The following is a 21,332-nucleotide window of genomic DNA, read 5'->3' on the forward strand; positions in this document are numbered from 1 at the left end:
GAAGACGATGCCAACAATAGCTCGAAAACGAATAGACCGATCTTCATATGGTTTGGTGAGCTTATTATATACATAAAACGCTTGGCTTTAAGAGAGACAGATTTTTTTAAAATTTGTTTGCCCGAATTTTTGACAAAAACTGACAATTTTGTTGTTGTTTAAATTAGAAATTTTTGCTTTGACAGCTCACAATTTTATTTTAAATAACGTTTTCGCTTAAAGACAATATTATAAGGTCCTTAAAACGCCCACAAAAATATACGAAAATCGGCCCATCCGTTTTCGAGCTATCGTTAGCACCGAAAAACGCTTTTATAAAAAAGGTTTCGCAGGTAACCATTCTCCACAAGACTAAGCAATGTTTTTCAACAACAAAAATTCCAGAAGTAGTTCAAAATGTGCTCTATCAGGTACAAAAAATATCTAGCTAAAAACATTGGTAGTTTCTTTAAAAAAAAAAAAATCATGAAAAATGGGTTTTTTGACCTGCACAACTAGGGGTAACCCCTTAAAGCCGCCCATGACCGTTGCTTGGTATATTTCACCCTTACGCCGCCCCATATTTCCCAATAATTTTCAACATTTGGTTAGAAATTTGATTTTCAAAAAAAAAAACTTAATCAGTATCTCTCCATCCCATTGTGCAACAGCATATTTATACATAAAAGTGTGTTGAGCTATATTCTTTTGTGAGTTAAACTTTTCGAACAGATATAGAATAACACAATATAACAACGACAACGATGAGAATATATCCTTGATGGGTTTTGATATAAATTTAATAGCAACAAAAACAACAACAGCAACTGACAGCTCATAATGAATTGTATTTTATTATGGAGCCTTAATCCATTGCACAAGCATAGTATAAATATAGCACATACACGAACACAAAGAGTTTTAAACCGGCAAATATACAAACTAAAGACTAATACACCATTGAAATTCATAAACTTATCATCAACATCGTCATCATCATCATCGCTGCCATCATCATTATTATTATTATTACTCGCTTGGTCGTTGTCTTTTGTTACATTGTTCAATGGGCAATAGCTAAATATATTGCCATGATTTTCAAGCTAAACACAAACTTGGAGATTTGTTTGTGTGTGCGTGTTAATGCACAAGAATTTTCGTATATTTGCCATTACAAATCTACGCACATAAACATACATACAATTAGTTTTATCTTTATATCACATACATAGATACAAGCTTTATGCTTATCCTTACCCATTACGTCCTTGTTTAAACATTTGCTACTTTCAATGTCGTCATTATCCAGTTTATTTGTGCCCGTTTGTGTGTAATTCAAAGTACTGTTATTGTTGTTTTTATTAAGTGTTAGATGCGTAGAAAAAAAAAAAATAAAATGAATCATTCGGCTTTGCCGACAGAGTTATACTCTCAGCCTGTGTCAATTCACACTCACTCAGCCTGTGCCAATTTTCCCAAAAAAACGTATGCATTTTGAGGGTCTTCAGAATTTTCGACGTATGAACGTGCCGACAAAGATATGAATTTGGATAAAATCTCAAGAGTTTTGCGGGAGAGGTACCTAAAGGAATGGACTGACATAGTCCATGTTGGAAGTGTGTCTTATTTTTGGAGTCATTCCTCTCGATGGGACAATTATATCAGGAAACATGGACTTGCCCACGAAAAATGTCATGTCGCTGTAAACAGGGATAGTAGGAGTACCGTCGGTAAAATTTTCCAAAGGGTTCTCGCACAGACCCTTAACCGCACTTAACCAAATATGTTGATTATTTGTGTGGGTGGTACCCTAAGGAATGGACCAAATCAAAGCGATTCGAGAGGAGGTCGTAACCTGCTATTTTCCGAAATGTGATGTGTGATGTATCTGAAGGAATTGACATATATAGTCCATATTCCAACCTGATCTGTATCTCGTAAAAATATTACGATTGCCAAATTTTAGATCGAATCGCTTTATCCGTTGGAGAGTTACCGCGAGCGCCATCCACAACACATGGTGCCATAGCGGGTTTTTTTTACAGCTTTCAGGCCATTTTCTCAGGAAGTATGGACCTGCTTCTGAAGAAACTTGCACCTTCGTAATGGGGGCTCCGAAAAAAATTTGTTACAACAAAAATCAAAAGGATTCGAGAGGAGGTCTAAAACTGCACTTTTCCGAAATTTTGTGTGGGAGGTACACGACGGAGTGAACCGATTTGAACTTTATCTGTATCTGGTAGAAATATTATGATGTGCAAAGTGTGGACCAAATCGGTTAGTTCCTTCGAGGGTTATCGTGCGCATAATTTTTGCGAAAAAAATTTGAACTAAGTTTGGACAAAATATTATGAAAGCCAACGTATGGACCAAATCCGGACAGCCAGACAGATAGACGGACGGACGGACGGACATGGCTAAATCGATTGAATTAAAAATTCCTTGAAACGGATTTCGTCCAAACATACTTGGAGTCTAAAACTATTATTTTGATGAGGCACATTTTGGCCGTATGAACGTGTACATACCCTCGTTAGCATAAATACTGAGGGTTTAATAAGTTCTAGAGGACAATGTTCTTTGGCATGAAAATTGGATTTACGAAAGGACCTGTACGAAGGGGCAATAGATTAAGGAAAGTGGTATATATATAGAAATCTTGTTATGAAACACCATAATAGTGGAGCGTCCAGCAAACTCTTCAGTGACCATGATGTGTGAAATTTGCCTTAAGATGCCGCAAATTTGCAGTTGCCATGAAATAAGACTATGCTGTGGACTTGTGGTTAGATGGAGAATATAACACATAATCTCTAAATCTGCCCAAGTGAGTCAAAAGTGTTAATTTTCATCATAAGTATTATCGTCAGAAGTGAAAATGTTCTTTCTAATTGAAATGTCTACTCGAAAAAGCCCACAGGCTTTGATCTGTTTCGAGTGGGAGTTAAATATGCTCGAAAACGAGGGAGTTCTCTTTTATGTTTTTTTTTTTTTTTTTTTTTTGATGCCGTTCTTATCGGTCCACCATAATATGGAGTATATAATAATAATAATTGTTCCACAAACACCCCAGACGGGACAAGGGAGACTTCTCTCACATCAATTAGTGCACCTCGATTCATATTAGCTCAGTGATATGGGACCTACACGGTTTATCGACTGAGTCCGAACTGCGTGTCTAAGACACCACTTGTAGAGAAGTTTTACATGGCTGAAATACTCGAAATATTCGTCGGCAACCATATAAAGTATATATATTATTGATCAGCATAAAATTCTAAGTCAATATAACCTTGTCCGACCGTCCGTCTGTTGAAATCAAGATACATCTCGCAATATTTAAGATAAATCTTTGTAATTTGGCACTGAAGTTTTTGTTGCTCCTAGGTTGTTTGGTATTAAAAATGGGACCAATATATCCATATTTTGATGTAGGCCCCATAGAACATTATCTGGCAATTTTATAGGGCCAGTCTTCATGAACTGGTCATAGAGCGTTTTCAAATAGTCCCCATAGAAGGGTACCTACAGCTTCAATATCCAATCGAAATGACTGAAATTTAGCACTAAGCGCTTATTGGGGTTAAAACAAATTTCGGCTCGAAATTTGTTATCAGCATTACGTCTTCGATGGGAGTATACAACTTTTCACCAGAAATTTTTGGGTATAGGTTCACGTCGATTTTCGATATTTTGAAAGCTTTAGCCTCATTATTCAACTGAAATTTAGTCTTCAGGAAAAATTGAACTGACAAATTTTAAAAAAAAATTCAGACATAGGACTTAAAATTGGTGTAATAGAACGTAGTTTAATCCAAAAAAAAATTTGAAGAAAATCGAAGGGGTCGAACATCTTTAAAAATTGATTTTAAATATTAAATCGCGAAACTAGCACCCAAGCCCACTGTGCAAATTTTTTTGCTATTTTGTATTTACTAGCTGATAAAACAACAAAACATACAAAAAAAGATTTTTCAAATTGGATCAATATTAAAGAAGTTATGAGTATTTATTTGCATGTAGTTTTTACAGAATTTGATTTTTTAAGGCGCGATATCTCTGGAACCGTTATTAAAAAAATCTGAAAATATACTAAAATGTTTTGCTAATGAGCAGCATCACCACAGCAAAAAATAAAGGAAATCAAAAACCTCATCTTGAAAAAGTGTCCGATTTCACTCAGAAATCCCCATATACACTTTCATACGGACTAAATGTGCCTCACCAAAATAATGATTTAAGACTCCATTTATGTTTGGACGGAATTCGGTTTCAAGCAACTTGGAGTCAATTTAGCAATGTCCGTCCCTCTGTCTGGCTGCAGTTCGATGACTCTCGAATGGATTATCCGATTTGCTCCATAATTTGGCTTTGGTAATATTTTGTATAAACTTAGTTTAAGTTCGAAGATGGGCCATATCGGTCCACTCCCTTCATATCTGTACCTCCCCCACAAAAGTTAAATTTTGTTTGTAAAAGTTATGCGCACAATAACTCTTGAAGGGACAAACCGCTTTGGTCCATACTTAGCAACATCGTTATATTTCTACCAGACATAGATGATGTTCGAATATTAACTATACCAGACCGTTCGCTCCCTCGGATACCTCTCACACAAAATTGCGGAAAAGTGCAGTTTAAAACCTCCTCTCGAATCGTTTAGATTTTTGTTGCCACAGCTGTAGGGTTTTGGGTTTTCCCGGTTTTAATCATTCCCGGGAAACGGGAATCATAAAATCGCCATTCCCGAGAATCCGGGATTTCCCGGGAAATTTGAAAATAAGAGATTGGATCAATACAACAAAACTTCTGGCGTTTCTAAGGGCTTTTTGAGTTTTTGAGCTAATGTCTTAGGAAGTATGGATTTGCCCCGAAAAATTTGTACCGTTTTAACTAGGGTCGCACACAAAACATGTTGCCAAACATTTAAAAGAGAGAGTGTGGGATATTTCTCCCTTCGACTGTTATCTTACGTACTACTTACCCTATGTAGTTGGTACCGGCAGGCTTTTTCTAAGATTTTGGGCCTTTACCTCAGGAAGAGTTGACTTGCCCTCCCAAAAAAAGTTGCGCCGTCGTAATTCGGCCTTCAAGTAGAATTTTTTGGAAAGAATTTCAAAAATTTTGAGATGAGCTGTTAAACTGCACTTTTCCAAAATTTTGTGTTGGATGTACCCGAAGGGCTGGGAGATGTACCCGAGAGGAGCTCTTAAACTTCACCTTTTCCGAATTTGGTATGGAACCCGTTCTATTCCTGGAACTAATATTACCATATGCAAAATTATGACCGATTCTGTTACTCCCTTCGAGAGTTGCGTACGAAACGCACCATTTTAGTGATAATTGTTTAACTTTTGTGGGGAGGTACCGGAAGTAGTGGACCACTGATATGGTCCATCTCCGAACTTAAACTAAGTTTGAAAAAAAATCTCGAATGCCAAATTTTTGACCTGATCGGTGCCTTTGTTCGAGAGTTATCGTGCGCAACAGCCAGCCGGACCCTCTTTAGCCCAATGACTGAGTGTATAAAAATGGGACTTCAAAATAGAAAATATTCTTTCGCACTTAGATGGAACAGAATAAAAATCCGTTGTATAAACCATGTTTTTGGTGCAGCTCTTATAACTTTTTTCCTGAAAACACTTTTGTAGATTAAAGTTATTTCCAAGTCTTTTGCAATTTATTGATTCTGTAAAATCTAATCGAATTCTGATTCTATGATATAAAAGTGACGGGCATATTTTAGTCATTCATTCAATATTAGTTGCGATAAATGTAAAAAGATAATTCCTGATTTCCCGGGAAATATGATTTTGTTTCCCGGGAAAATCCCGTAACCCAAAAACCGAGAATTCCCGGGAATTCCCGGTGCGGGATTTCCCTACCCAAAACCCTACACAGCTGGTATTGGCCGTTCCCATTACAACAGGGCATGTTTTTCAGGGGGCAAGTTCATACTTCCTGAAAAATGGCCCGAAAGCTGTAAAAACCCGTTAAGACACCGTATGTAGTGGATGCAGCGCACGATAACTCTCCAACGGATAAACGAATTCTATCCAAAATTTGCGCAAAATTAATTTAAGTTCTATGATGGATCATTTGGGTCCACTCCTTTGGGTTCCTCCGCCACAGCAGATCAAAATTTTTCGCTTAAATGGGGCGCACAATAACTCTCGAAGGCAGTAACCGATTTGGTTCATACATTGGACATCGTAAGATCGTAAGATCAGTTTAGAATATAGACTACATACGTCAACTCCTTCGGATACCTCCCACACCAAATTTCGGACAAGTGCAGTTTTGGACCTCCTCTCTAAGTTTTTTGAGTGGCAAGTCCATAATTCTTAATAAAATGACCCAATAGTTGGAAAACCCCCCTAGGGCCAACATGAGCAGTGGCTGGTGCGCATTGCCGAATACTGCGTTGGTCCACACTTTGCATATCCTAAAATCAGGGCAGCCAAGTTGGTGGTTTTCCCGCTACTTGTGGTGATTTTTGACGTACAAAAACCATTGTTTGACCAGGAATGTCAATTGTTTTAAGGTACAAATGGCTTCATACCTATGGTGCGTATGTGGCTGAAGCGATTTTTACCTCGGAACAGTTAGCATCCCTGCGTAAAATTTCTTCGAATATTAGATACAATTCGATGTTGGTGCTTATAGGCCCACTTCTTTCGGTACCTCCCTTTCACAAATTCGAAAATATTCGCTAGTATTCGCTAAAAGTTCGCGATTTTTCATAAACTGAGTAACCGATTTGGTCCAAACTTTGCATCTCGTAATACTGTGTTCAAACTTAGTTTATATTTAAAAGTGGATGATATCGGTCCACACCTTGTGGCATCACCCACACAACATTTTTGTTTAAGTGTTCGAGGATCCTTTGGAAATTTTTACCGAACGTACTCGTAGTGTCGCCGTTTACAGCGATAATATATTTTTTCGTGTGATTAACTGAAATATCTGGTGTGCGTGATATATATCGAGACGAATGAGTCCGAAAAAAATACAAACTTCCAAAGTAGACTATGTCGGTTCATTCCTTTAGGTACCTCCCCCGCAAAACCTTTGAGCTTTCATCCAAATCCATATTTTTGTCGGCAAGTTCATATGCCCAGAATTCTGAAAACCTGCCGACTGATATTTGTTTACTTGTCTGACCTAATTTAAGTATTTATGGTATCCGTGGTCAAAAAAGTTATCCATCTAATATTGTGGACATGAAAGAAAACTAATAAAAAGTTCGGCCCGGCCGAACTTATGTATTTTTACAGTGTTTCATTTAACTTGCTTTGGTGTCTGTTTTGTTCAAATCTAGTAACTCATTTTCCACACAGTTGCATTTGACCAATCGAACTATACATTTAAATGAAACCAAAACCAATATAGGTCCATTATTTTCTTATAGCCCCCCTATAGCGGTACCACCCGATTTAAAGTATTTAAAGGATTCTACCTTTATTTTTAGGCCGAATTGGCTGTAATTTGGCATTTGGGGTTCTCATTAGTACAGAAACCTCCTCACTAAGGTTTTGGTATAGCCCTTACATAGCCGTACCACACGATTTCAGGCATTTTAAAGTTTTTATACCCTCAGCATTTATGATAACGAGGGTATATACACTTTCATACCGGCAAAATGTGCCTCATCGAGATAATGGTTTTAGACCCCAAGTATGTTTGGACGAAATGTGTTTCAGACAATTTGGAGCCGACTGAGCAATGTCCGTCCGTCTGTCTGGCTGGCTGGAGCGCACCATAACTCTCGAACGGATCAACCGATCAGCCAAAATTTGGCTTTCATAATATTTTGCACAAACTTAGTTTAAGTTTGAAGATGGGCTATATCGGTCCACTCCTTCCGGTACCTCCCGCACAAAAGTTCGAAAATGTTTGGAAAATTTGAGCGCACGATAACTCTTGGAGGAAGTAACCGATTCGATCCATACTTTGCACATCGTGAAATTTCTAATAAACTTAGATGAGGTTTCAAAATGGACTCAATCGGTCCACGCCTTCGGGTACCTCCCACACAAAATTTCGGATAAGTTCACTTTAGGACCTGCTCTCGAATCGCTTTGATTATTGTTGCAACATACGAGTATTGTATTCATTGCCCTCCATATGACGGTACAAGTTTCAGCAGGGGAAGTCCAGGCTCGATTGCTGTTTTCCTTAGCAATTTTTGTATTCTTCCTAGGTCGATTCGAGCTTACTAACGTTTGTTTACATCTCATTTTCGATACCGGAAGATCACGTTGACTGTTGTTTTGAGATGCAAAATTATTTTAACTCCAATAAATGAGAAAAATAAGCGATTCTTGTCGTCAAAGTGGTGTTTGAGAACCCTTCAGACTTTTTTGAAGTTAAAATTTTGCGCCCAATTTATGAAACGTTTTAAAAAATTGGATTTAGTTGTTTGATTGTTACTCTTTTCATGCAATTTGAAATGATCCTTGCCTCTGACAACCACAGATTCGCCTCCTCTCCCACGTTAAAAATTTGTTTCTTGAAAACTGTTTTAAAGTGTTGAACAAATCTGCATTTTGAAAATAATTCGGAAACAACTTCTAAACTAAATTACTCGTTGGACATCGGCGATCTAAAAAAAACAACGATTTGTAAAAAGTTTTCCTCAAATTTATACGTGTAAATCCGCAAAAATTGCCCTGAACCTATCAATATTTCGCACCAAAATAAGGGGAAAAAATTTTTAAATTTTTATTTTGTGGCAAAACCAAATAACTGATATATTGACATCATGAAGAATGCCCAACTCCAAAATACAAAATTATAAAATCCAATAAAAGTCATCTGAATTATGAAAAAACAATTAAAAAAGTATCAGTCGGCTTGGCCGACAGAGATATACCCTCAGCCTGTATTTTTTCCCAAAAACGTATGTATTTAGGGGGTTTTAAAAATTTTGGGCGTATGAAACGACAAAAATGTTGATTAGGATTAAAGAGCAAAAGTTTTACGGGGGAAATACTTAAAGGAATGGATCGACATTGACCATTATGGAAGTGGATCTATAGCCACTACATATGGTGCTATAGGGGGTTTTTACACCCTTCGGGCTGTTTGCTCAAGAAGTGTGGATTTGCCCCTGAAAAAACTTTTACCATCGTAATTGAGGCAGCGAATGCAAGTTTCTTCAACAAAAATCAAAGGGAGTCGATTGCAGGTCTTAAAGTGAACTTATCCGAAATTTTGTTTGGGAGGTACTGGATGAAGTGGAAAAATATAGTCCATATTTGAACCTGATCTATATGTGGTAGATATATTAGGGTATGTAAAGTATGGACCAATTCGGCCACTCCCTTCAAAAGTTACCGTACGAACAATTTTCCCGAAATTTTTTGAAATTTTGTGGGGGAGGTACCTGAAGGAGTGGACCGATATGGCTTATCTTCGAACTTAAACTATGTTTGGACAAAATATTACTAAGGTCAAACTTTGGACCCAATCGAGAGTTATCTTGTGCTCCAACCACGCTATTTTCCTAGGAAGTATGGACTTGCCCCTGATGAAACTTGCACCGTCGTATGGGGGGCAGTGAATACAAGTTGCTAAAACAAAAACCAAAGCGATTTGAGAGCAGGTCCTAAGGTGAACTTATCCGAAATTTTGTGTGGGAGGTACCCGAAGGAGTGGACCGATTGAGTCCATATTGGAACCTCATCTAAGTCTGGTAGACATTTCACGAGTTGCAAGTTATGGACCAAATCGGTTGCTTCCTTCAAGAGTTATCGTACGTACAAATTTTCCGAACATTTTCGAACTTTTATGGGGGAGGTACCGGAAGGAGTGGACCGATGTAACCCATCTTCGAACTTAAACTAAGTTACGAAAGCCAAATTTTGGACTGAATCGGCTGATCCGTTCGAGAGTTATCGTGTGCTCCAGCCAGCCAGACAGACCGACAGACAGACGGACGGACATTGCTCAATCGACTCCAAATTGTCTGAAACACATTTCGTCCAAACATACTTTGGGTCTAAATCCATTATTTCGATGAGCCACATTTTGCCCGTATGAAAGTGTATTACAAATTTACATGTGAACCTATGTTTATTTCGGGCACTGTATTGAAAATTTATAGAGGTCATTCATGTAGACAATTTTTATGCCTACATGTCTTACTTTAGTCAATTTCTGATAGGTTTTACCGTTATTGAAAAAAACAAAAAACTGAAAAAGACCTCCAAAAAATGAACTTGGACCCTGGGGATTTTTAGGACCTTACTTCTAATGGCAAACCCTAGCTCTCCACTAAAATTCAGCTTTGTAGGAATTTTTGCTATTTCCCCCTTATAAACATGTCTATTTTGACTGCTGTATCCTATTTCTGCATGGTAGCAGTCGAACTTAAGCCCTTTTTAATATGATTCTAAATAATTTATTTTTACGTTAAATTGCGCATTTTAATATTTTCTTTGAAAATAAAGCAAGTTAGATAAAAAGAAAATACTTTCTATATATTGAAGTTGTATGAAATTGAGGATATTTGTTAATGTTGTGCTTATCTTAAAATTTATCGTTAAATAGAAGTAACCGAAGAAAACTATTAATAGAATTCTTAACATATGTACTTTAACCCTGTAGAACACTATGCAGCAATAAACCTCATACACAAACATTATGATGCATTTAGAAGACAACGCATATTTTGTTTTCAGTTATAATTTACATAAATCTATGAATTCATTCAGTGTACCCTCATTTTGAAGGCAGCTTTCCTGTAAAGCCATCAAAATTTCAAATACTATGAAATATTGAATGTTGTATTAACATTGCCTTGTGTAAATGCCAGAATATACACAATGTGGCATCATACGATTTCGTGTATGTTTGTCATTTGGTACAATTCATACAAATCCATTTGAAAATATTTCGAAAATATCAACAAAAACGTCTAAAATACTTAAAAGTGATGTGACACATTCGCTTGATGCCAAACCAAATTTTAGTTATCCCATCATAGTGTTAGTATGCACTGTACATTAGAGAGGGTTCCTTAGATAAACTTAGGGTTTCTGGCATATACTAATGATGTAGCTTGAGGCCTATTGAAAATTATAAATATAGACTAATATTTCGAAGGCCAAACTAGTCTAAAAATCTTCTATTTCTTGGGATATAAATTTTAATTGAAAGAAAAAAAAAACGAAACGAAATAAAATAGTAGCAATTGGAGATGACCACAGTGACCATTATTTTATTTAGTTTTTTTTTTTTTCAATTAATATGTTCATCCAAATTCCTATTTGCGTTTTGCCCACCCTTATACATTTAGCATTATATCAGATGGATGTTAAGAGATTTTGCTACTGTTGTTTTAATAAAATCCTCAACTTATGTTTTAGAGCATGTAGCCTGGTCAAGTTTTAAAGCCCATCACCAGTTGTTGCCAACAAATATAACACTAGCAGGGATAACAGTAACACTCACAAGTACTCAGAAGTGTGTGTGACATTACCATTGCTGCCTGGCACCCACAGGAAGAGCAACAGAGTAAATGCTTAAGTATTAGTAACAACATTTATTCATAGGAGATCTATGATGGACATATGTGTATGTTTATAAGGTGGGGTAGAGTTAAATGATCCCTGTTATTTTGTGAATAGGGTGACGTAGGGGATGAAAGATACCAAGGAACGGACCTGAAAGACTTTAGCAGCCTTTAATACCCGTTAAAGGTAGTGAGTTAATATGTGCCGCGCGTTCACCCATAAGAACGTTAAAAACTTGGGTTTGGGCGTCGGGTTAGCAACCCTCACTTATAAAAAGCAGGCTACTATCAAAAAATTAAAGCAAAGAAACCAAACTCCTTCTAAAGTTGTCGACCCCCGCAAACGTTTTAAGGACCATGATCTACGAATCTGCACCTGGAATGTTGGCACTCTTTATTGAGATGGTGCAATGTAGGCATTGGCAGATGTACTTGAAAAGTACAAGGCCAACATTACTGCCATACAGGAAATACGATGGATTGGGAAAGACGCCACAACAACACCTAAAGGTGACGCACTCTATTATAGCTGCCATGACACAAAGCATTAGTTTGTTTGCGGATTTGTAATTGACCAGAGGTTAAGACATCTCCTCTACGGCTTCACCAGTAACATATTTATGCATCTCGGTATTCATATGGGCACCTGGCTGTCTTCAGATCAAAATCCAACAACTCAAATTGACCACATTGTGATAGATGAAACATAGACTTGGACCACTACTTGTTGCAGCAAAAGTACTTACTCGTCTAAACATTGCAAATAATGCACGAACAGACACAACACAGAAGTTGGACATCTCTAAGCTGCTATTACAACAGATAGCCACAGCATATTCCACTCCACTAGCCCAATTGCTTAATGAAAGAACTCCTCGTTCCGATAACATACCAGCACAATGGCAAAATATTGCCTACTCCATGCAAACAGCAGGAAAATCAGTATTCGGGTACCAGATACCTCCACTAATCCATGGTACGACCAGGAGTGTCGTGCTGCTGCCGAATCAAAAAATGCGGCATATAGGGCTACTTTACAATCAGGAGCAACTCGTAGCGCACGAGAGAGGTATCAGGAGAAAAGGCGAGAGGAGAAAGATATTTTCCGTAAGAAAAAGAAAGAAATGGAAAAGCGGGAGTCTGAAAAAATTGAGATGTACAGGGGCCAGAATTAAGTCCGAAAAATCTACAGAAGAGTAGAGGCCTGTAGAGGCCAGCAAGGTACTTTGATAACTGATCCAGACAGCGTGCTAAGGATATGGAAAGATTACTTTTCCAAACTGTTGGTATCCAATAATAGCGAATACGGCGAAGGTACAACAGATCCAATCCCAGAAGATGGTATTTAATGTGTACCACCCAGCCAGGATGACATAAAGGCAGCAATAAAACGGCTGAAGAATAATAAGGCAGCAGGGGCCGATGGGCTACCAGCAGAGTTGTTCAAAACTGGTGGCGACACGCCGATAAGGTGTATGCATCAGCTGGTTAGCACCATCTGGCAGAAATAATGCGTGCCCGACGATTGAAACCTGAGCTTCCTGTGTCCCTTCCACAAGAAAGAAGAGAAGACTGTATGCTCTAACTAGAGGGGCATACGTTTTCTCCCTATTGTCGACAAGATAGTGTCAGGGATACTAAAGCCTATAGGCAACGAAATAATTGGACCACACCTACCACCTTTTTCTCGATTATAAAGCAGCCTTCGACAGCCCCCTACGTTCAAAGATATTCCAAGCCATGTCTGAATTTGGTATCAAAGCTCAAAGCGCAAAACTCATCCGGCCTTTAAAAAGACTTTAACTAACACTCTATCCTTAGTTAAAATAGGAAAGTTCCTCTCCGAGCAGTTTTGTACCAATAGAGACTTCAGACAAGAAGACAGCCTTTGGTGTGATCTCTCCAACATCCTGTTGGAAAAAATTATACGAGAGGCAAACGTTAAAAGAATTTACGCAATATTCACCAATATCCACATGTTACTTGCTTATGCCGATGATATAGACATTATAGGACACGATCAGTTAAAGAAGTAACTGATACCTTCATTAAGGTTGAAGGAGAATCTGCTAAAGTGGGTCTGGCGGTAAACTACGAAAAGACCAACAACCAACGCTAAAAAGGCGTATAAATACGGGCCACATGGCGGTACACGCAAAGCTGGCAGACAAAGGCTTCGATGGAGCAAACATGTTTAAAAGGAGATTGAAAAACGCGGAGTTCCAAAAAACCGAAACAACAAACAGAGAGAAATGGAGATCTTTTCTTGGTTCGGTTTATAGGGCTAATGTTTTTGTAATGGGTAAGCTATTTTGTGAAAGAAATAATTACAGCAAATCATATTTTATGTAGGACTTAACGCCGAAATTGTTTTATAAATTATTTAAACATTAAAAGCAAAGAAGACGACCGGCCATTGGCCTTTAGACTGGAAAGGGTATATACTCTTTGATGCGACCAAAAATGTGCCTCTTCGAAATAACGATTTTAGACCCAAAGTATGTTTGGACGAAATTCGTTTCAGACAATTTGAATTGATTTAGCAGGCCGTCTGTCTGGCTTGCTGGTGAGCACGTTAACTCTCGAACGGATCAACTGATTCGAACCAAGTTTTGAGTATGGTACTATTTCGTCCAAACTTAGTTTAAGGTCGAGGATGGACCACCCAGTAGGATACTTCCCCCACAAATGTTCAAAATTTTCCTGTAAAATTCTGTGAACGTTAACTCCCGAAGGGAGCAATTGATTTGGTCCAAACTTCGCACATCGTAACATTCCTTCCATATATGTATCGAGTTTATGTTCGAGTGTATTGAAGGACATAAGTCCTATAATATATATCAAAACCCAAGTGGAATATTATGGTATACAAAATTGGAGCGATAATATAAATGGAGAACAGTCCTAAATGAAGAGCAGTAATAAGTATTTGCTAAAATCTTCTTTTAGAAAAAAATTATATCTAATTTTCATACCATCCCAATGTATAATATCCAAATAAACATTGTCATACACATGAACAACATTTCCAACCATGGACGTATTAGCCTGAATGGGAAAGGCTACATGTTGTCGTTGTGATTTGAATTGTGTTAATTTTTAGTGCAAATCCTTCTGTATTTGATCAACATCCTCTCGTCATCAATGAAGAGATATCCTATTGAAAAATCTATACCAACCAATGGAGGGTATGACGAGGACGATGATAGTGTACATTCAATAGTTATTGAATATACCAATAGATCCAATGGCATACATTGCTATTGGTAGTAATGAAAACATACATACATAAATAGGAGCACTGTATATACTCATAGCATTGGTATTAAGGTTTTGTATGACATAAACACTTGAAGCCAAAACAAAACTCACATGTACATTAAGATTGGGTGTAAATGAGTGCGTGTTGGAATTGTTTAGTTATTTGTTGGCTTTTTTAATTTCTAAAGGCACACAGATAAGTTTTTCTGTGTTTTTCTGAGATATTTTAAACCAGTCTCTTAAACCATTATCCAATAATTACATTTCTTAATTGCCAACCGTTTGTGCTAAAGCCAGCAAATATTAATAAATACCCAGCAAAAAAATCCGCCCAAAATAATGTGTTTTGTAAGGGATTTTTGGCAGCCGTAACTACTTACAAGTCCCCCTACTAACCCATTTTTTTAACAAGGGCATGTCGCACTGAATTACCAGTTATTCTATGATCACTAGAATAACTAGTTATTCTACAGCCAGTAGAAGTTGAAAAATAAGCTATATGATAATTTTTATTTTTATTTTTAAAACAGTTTAGGTGGAATTTGTCTTCAATTTCAACACACTTCATATTTTTATTTTATTTCGCCCCTTACTGGATTTGAACACACGAACTCCTGCTTTGTAGCCAAACACACTACTTACTAGGCCACGCACACGAACATTAAGGGTTGTTTCAATGTTTACATGTGCACCACCAAGAGTTCATTGGTTTTTTTTTTAACAAAAAGTACCCGGCTGGCGTTGAGGGTTGAACACACACTAGCTCTGTGTCACCGTACTCATAACTTAATAAGGAGCAATTTAAGTAGTTATTTTTGTTTGCATTACTTTGTAATGGGATACATAATGACTAATGGATCCGAATTTTTGCTGGGTATCATTATTTATAAATAAATTCACTTGTAACATCAACTGTATGACAAATACATATATTTATATTGACAAATATTTGTAAAAAATATAATATTAAAAAAATAAGTTTCAGTGTTTTATTTAGAAATCCACTTAAAACAAGTAAAAAAGTATCAGTCGTCTTTGCCGGCAGAGATATACCCTCAGCATACATATGTGAATTAGAACTTTCATATACGGAAAGATCGAATGTATTTAGGATCTTTTCAGAATTCTGTGGCTCTTTTTGAACATTTGAACTTGCCGATAAAAATGTGTATTAGGATTAAAGTTCAAAAGTTTTGTGGAGGAGGGAATGGACCGATATAGTGCATAACGGAAGTGGATCTTATTTTGAGAGTCATATCTTTTCGATAGATATCGCGCCCACTAGTCATTTCAGTGGGTTATCGTGAACCTGTTGGACCAGTATGCCAGGCACCATGGACTTGTCCACGGAAAACATAAATGGCTGTAAATAGGACCACAAAAAACATCATCGGTATAAATTTGCAAAGGATCTCCGAACAGACCCTAAACTGCACTTGGACACAAATGTTGAACTTTTGTGGGGGAGGTATCCTAACGAGAGGGCCGATCTGGGCCATTCTAGAAGTTAAACTAAGTTTGAACAAAATATGACGAAGGCAATGTTGGACAAAATCGTTTTTTTTCAGTTCGAGAGTTATTGTTCTCCAACTTCTACATATGGTGCCATAGGGGGTTTTTACAACTTTCGGGCTGTTTTCCCAAGAAGTATGAACTTGCCACTGAAAACATTTTTACCGTTGTAACTGAGACAGCGATTGCAAGTTGCTTCAACAGAAATCAAAGTTAGTTAAGAGCAGGTCTTAAAGTGAACTTATCCAAAATTTTTTGTGGGAGGTACCCGAAGGAATGGGCAAATATAGTCCATATTCAAACCTGTTCTATATCTGGTAGATATATTTGGATGTGTAAAGTATGGACCAAATCGGTCGCTCCCATTAAGAGTTAAGAACGCACATATTTTCCGAACATTTTTGAACTTTTGTGGGGAGGTAATTGAATGAGTGAACCGATATGACTTATCTTCGAACTTAAATTAAGTTTGGACATAATATTATGAAGGCCAAATTTTGGATCAAATCGCCAGGTCAGTTCGAGAGTTATCTTGCGCTCCAACCACTACAAACGGTGAGATAGGGTTTTTTTTTGAACATTTTAGGCTATTTTCTCAGGAAGTATGGTTTTGCCCCTGAATAAACTTGTACCGCCGCACAGTGGTCGAAATCAATGATCTAGCGGCGCGAAATTAATAACTTGGAAACGAATGGAGATATTTTTCTGAAATTTTGCACAAACTCAGTCTGTGTCCGTGGGTAATAATGTACTAAATATGAACAACATCGGCTAATATTTTGGTGTAGCCCCCATATAACGGTACCTCCTGATATTCGGTATTTTGAGGATTTAAGCCACCCTTTCCTTCCAAATTAGTTGTAATTTGGTACATAGGGTTTCTAGTGGTCACTAAACCTCTACACCAAAAATTTTGGAGAGAGGTCCACGTTTGGGTATAGGCCCCTTTGAAAGTACCCCCCGATTTGCCCAATTTAATTATTAAAAAAATAACTGGACCGAACCTCGGTGGACCTTTGCAGTTACGCTCCATCCAACAAAAGTATATTGCACTAAAAACATACAAAAAATAATAGTTTTTGAAAATTTATTGCTTTATAACTATGCACCTTCAGGCCCCAAACATTTTATTTTAATTTAACTTAAACCCTCTCCTATCAATAAAAAATAAGCTTTGTTTAGTTTTATTACGAATTTATTTAACAAATAAACAAATATGAGATTAGGTTTTTAGCAACAATTTTATTAAAATCTGATCCGTCAAAATTTCTTGCACTTGACACTGAATAACTGAGTGAATATTTACAACAACAAAAAAGTAAAAACAAAATCTTAGTCAGCAGAGTGTCTGTAATCGATATAATGGAAAACATTTCGCAATTTTATACTTTGATTTTTTGACTTTCGCGCCGCTAGATCAATAATTTCGGCCTCTGTGCGCCGTATGGGTCGCCGTGAATACAAGTTGTTACAACAAAAATCAAAACGATTCGAGAGCAGGTCCTAAACTGAACTTTTCCAAAATTTTGTGGGGGAGGTAGCCGACGCCGTGGACCGATTGAGCCGACTGGAACCTCATATAAGTTTGGTAGAAATTTAACGATGTGCAAAGTATGGGCCAAATCGGTTACTACCTTCAAGAGTTATCGTGCGCACAAATTTTCCGAACATTTTCGAACTTTTGTGGGGGAGGTACCGGAAGGAGTGGACCGATATAATCCATCTTCGAACTTAAACTAAGTTTGGACAAAATATTGCGAAAGCCAAATTTTGGACCAAATCGGTTCATCCGTTCGTGAGTTATCGTGCGCACCAGCCAGACAGACAGACGGACGAACATTGCTAAATCGACTCCAAGTTGTCTGAAACACATTTCATCCAAACATACTTGGGGTCTAAAACCATTATTTCGATGAGGCACATTTTGCCCGTATGAAAGTATATATACCCTCGTTAGCATAAATGCTGAGGGTATAACTAGAAAATAACACTGTGCGTCAACAAAACAATGACAAGAAAAATCGAGTAGATTGTGAAAGAAGGGCTAAATATATGAGACACGTGTATCGGCGTTTTTAAAGTTTACGTCGGAAAGTAACCAAAATAGGTGGGGCAAGATCCGCCCATTTTTAAATTTTTCGAAATATTCGAGTTTAGATATCTTGGAATCCTTGCATTTCAGGTATACAGTGTCTTTATCAACTTTACTTAGGAGGCTGTGGGAAATATTTTTGTTAAGAATTTTAACCCTCATGCGGTTCATCAAAGGGATCTTTTTTGTCCTTTTTTCGAAAATCTTTCAAAAACTCATTAAAAATATGATCGTATCAAATCCGAATATACCGCAAAATTATTCGCCATAGAATTTTACTATAGGTCTCAGAATACACCAAATCTGTAACTCTTGCCTAATCGCCAGGAATCTCTAAAAATGAAAAACACGTTTTAGGGTTAAAGTCGGACTTCATCTGAGTTTATTCAAAATTGTCCCACAAAACATAATTTTAGAGAGATGATGTCAGAGACAAAAATATTCTTCGTCAAATTTCACCATAGGTCACCAAAGAAATTTTCCCTTCTTTTTTCTAGTTGATACATGGAAGTAATATAAAACTTGGTTATAGGTGAAAAGTGGCAAACGATGAAAAATTCTACACCAAATTTCACTGTGAGTTTCAAAATAAACCAAAAATCTATGTACACCATTTCCTTAAAAAAATTAGATTACAAATTTATATATATTAGGATGAAATTATATGTTTTAATTTTGGACTGTTAATTTTACATAATTCCATACTGGATCAAAATCTAGCAAAATCCTTTATTTTTTGGGAATATTGTTAAAGAAAGAAATGTTCCAAATGAAATTTCATTATGAGTCTCTTGTTTTTGATATATAGGTTTTAGGGCCATATTTTCCAATTTTCATACAGGTTGTCGTTGTGATTGAAAAATATAAATATCTTATTGATGGTTTTTCGTTATAAATTCATACAGAAGATGTTGGGCGTTCAACTTAAACAGCTTTAAAAACATTTGTGGTGAATATATATTTCAAAAATATAAAAAACCCAGATCGGACCTGCCAAAATTGTGTATTTTTAATACTTTCAACTTAAATTCCGTAGTTAGGATAAGCCATTGGTTACTTATATTGAATGCGAAAATACATTAGAGGTCTACGGCTATGGTCCAGTGAAAATATAGGTGTCATATGAGCTCTCACATGCACAATTTGGTGTGGTCCAAAAAACTACAATGATGGGACTCACTCCTACTTTGCTGGCATTTACGGAATAAACCTTAAAAATTGACATAAATGACTATATCCTAACTGGGTTCTTTATGGTCATTCATGATATAGCTATTTATGTCAATTGCTAGGGTGTGAATCCCAATATTTGGCTTTCGTAATATTTTGCCCAAACTTAGTTTAAGTTCGAAGATGGGCTATATCGGTCCACTACTTCCGTTACCTCCCCACAAAAGTTCGAAAATGTTCGGAAAATTTGTGCGCACGACAACTCTTGAAGGAAGTAACCGATTTGAGTCATACTTTGCACATTGTGAAATTCCTACCAGAGTTAGATGAGGTTCCAATGTGGACTCAATTGGTCCACTCCTTCGGGTACCTCCCACACAAAATTTCGGATACGTTCATATTAGGACCTGCTCTCGAATCGCTTTGATTTTTGTTGCAACAACTTGTATTCACTGCCCCCCATACGATCACTTTGCAGACAAAAATTTCCTTTTTTCATTTTTGTTGTTGTAAATATTCACTCAGTTATTCACTATAAAATACAAGAGGTTTTGTTGCATCCGATTTTACAAAATTGTTGCAAAAAAATTAACTTCATATTTGCTTAAATGTTAAATAAATTCGTCATGAAACTGGACAAAATTTATTTTTAATTAATAGCAGAGGGTGTGATTTAAATTATAGAAATTAGTTTGGGGTCTGGAGGTACTTAGTTATATAGCAATAAATTTTCAAAAAATTCAGTTTTTTAGTGTTTTTATGGGCTGTACGCGCTTGTTCTATAGAGTGTATCTTGTAAACTTGGCCGAACTTGGGTTCGATTATTTTTTGGGGAATGAAATTGGACTCTCAGAATACCGAATAACCACATTAGGGCTGCAAATATCTGCAAATATTTTGATGACTGCACTTTTAAAATGAAATTCATACAGATTTAGCTGTGCATTTGTATGGGAGCTAATTCAAAATATGGACCTATCTTGAGAAATGTTTGCCAAGAGGAGTTCTACCCCCGGAGACACTATAATACCATATTATAGCTAAATATGTTATTAAATATGGAATAACAAGTAAAAATTCATCGAATCGGGGGTACCATAAAAGGGGCTACATCGAAATATAAATCCGTATTGAAAATGTTTTCTAAGAAGATTTTATATGCAATGAGAACACGAAATGCAAAATTACAGGTAAGTTGGTTTAAAAATGTGGTCATGATATTCAAAATACCTTAAATTGGAGGTACGGTTACATGGGGGCTATATCAAAACGTGCACCTATGTCCATAATTTTTGGTGGAAATATTTTGTGACTACTAGGAACCCTAAGTACCAAATTAGAGCTAATTTGCTACGAAATTGTGACTTAAATCCTCAAAATTCCGGAAATCGGAAGGTGCCGTTATATGGGGGCTATACCAAAACATTATCCGATATTGTTCATATTTGGCCTATTATTACCCACAGGTACAAGCTGAGTTTGTGCAAAATTTCAGTGACGTATCTCAATTCGTTTGCAAGTTATTAATTTCGCGCCGCTAGATCAGTGCTTGGTTAGAAACTCGTTTTATCACAAAAAACGAATTAGGCCCAGAAATTTTTACATATTTTGCATATCGTGCATATTTTGACATATTTTTACATATTTGCATAAACTGAGCATATGCAAAACCATATGCAAAGAACAAGATACAAGAATTTGTGGTCTAAAAATCCCTCTGAAATGGCTGAAATGCGGTATTAAGTCTTTGGTAGGGGTATGAACCTTTACACCTAAAACTTGTCAGTATGGGGCCACGTG

At 36.8% G+C, this 21,332-nt stretch overlaps 1 protein-coding gene across 2 annotated transcripts in view; it reads right to left on the reverse strand.

Annotated features, from left to right (window-relative positions):
* The window catches only part of dve (SATB1_N and homeodomain domain-containing protein dve), a 455,929-nt gene that overhangs the window by 90,255 nt on the left and 344,342 nt on the right, over positions 1–21,332 (reverse strand). The window lies entirely within an intron of this gene.

The sequence above is a fragment of the Musca autumnalis genome, unplaced genomic scaffold (assembly GCF_047663935.1).
Source record: "Musca autumnalis isolate F117 unplaced genomic scaffold, ASM4766393v1 scaffold_5, whole genome shotgun sequence".
Taxonomy (NCBI): domain Eukaryota; kingdom Metazoa; phylum Arthropoda; class Insecta; order Diptera; family Muscidae; genus Musca; species Musca autumnalis.